The sequence below is a fragment of the Eucalyptus grandis genome, chromosome 6 (genome assembly GCF_016545825.1).
Source record: "Eucalyptus grandis isolate ANBG69807.140 chromosome 6, ASM1654582v1, whole genome shotgun sequence".
Lineage (NCBI taxonomy): Eukaryota > Viridiplantae > Streptophyta > Magnoliopsida > Myrtales > Myrtaceae > Eucalyptus > Eucalyptus grandis.
The window spans coordinates 57438567-57439784 of NC_052617.1; the positions used below are offsets into that span (position 1 = coordinate 57438567).

Sequence of the window (1218 nt, forward strand, 5' to 3'; positions counted from 1 at the left end):
TCTTCAAGTTTCGTTTTTAATTTATTCTTAATTATATTTTGATCTATTAGATAAATTTTAGAATTAATCTATTTTAGTATTTAATTAGTTTATTAATCATCGATCTCTGTGGGATGATACTTTATCTCATCATTATATTACTTGTTCAATACGTGTACTTGCGTTTAGAATTTTACGAACAAGTTTTTGGCGCCGTTGCCGGGGATCGTTTGTTTAATACTAATTAATATTGATACCAGATAATTCTAAGTTTAATCTAGCTTTCGTTTTGTTTTATTTTTCAGGGTGTACATCGGTTTATGACACGTAGCCAACAATGGAAATTTGTTGAGCTTGATCCAGAAATCGAGCGTACATTCAAAAGACGACTAAGAGAATAGAGAAATCACACTAAGATGGCAAACGGTGAGAATGAAAATCCACGTAGACTCTTAAGAGATTATGCTGCGCCAACAGTTCAAGGCACCACATCAAGTATCAGAAGACCTGCAATTCAAGCAAACAACTTTGAGATTAAGCCGTCACTTATTCAGATGCTTCAACAATCAGTGCAATTTAGTGGGCTACCAAGCGATGATCCAAATGTTCACATCGATGCTTTTCTTGAAATCTGTGACACCATTAAATATAATGGAGTTACAGATGATGCTAGTAGATTGAGATTATTTACATTCTCTCTTAGAGACAAAGCTAAGAGTTGGCTTTCTTCTCTTCCTGCAGGATCAATTACCACATGGAATGATATGGCTCAGAAATTTCTTGGTAAGTTCTTTCCACCTGCAAAGTCTGCGAAGATGCGTAATGATATTACTAATTTTATGCAGATGGATAATGAATCATTATATGAAGCATGGGAAAGATTCAAAGAATTTCTTAGAAGATGCCCACATCACGGACTACCCGTATGGATGCATGTACAAACTTTTTATAATGGCTCTAGTGCGAATCTTCGTTCTATGATTGATGCAGCTGCAGGGGGACTTTAAATAATAAAACACCAGAAGAAGCCTACAATCTATTAGAGGAAATGACGTCTAATAGTTATCAGTGGCCTACTGAGAGATTACCAATGCGAAAAGTTAGCAGAGTTCATGAAGTTGATGCTTTTGCTGCAATTGCTACACAATTTGAAGCATTCAACAAAAAGCTTGAAAATATGAGTGTTTCAGGCATGAAAATTCACAATTTGACATGTGATTTTTGTGGTGGAGGACATGT

At 35.3% G+C, this 1218-nt stretch overlaps 1 non-coding gene across 1 annotated transcript; it reads right to left on the minus strand.

The window, feature by feature from the left end:
* Positions 1-792: 792 nt before the first annotated feature.
* Positions 793-898, minus strand: LOC120295188. Its single transcript, XR_005552546.1, has one exon. It is a non-coding gene; the product is annotated as a small nucleolar RNA R71 (small nucleolar RNA).
* Positions 899-1218: the final 320 nt, after the last annotated feature.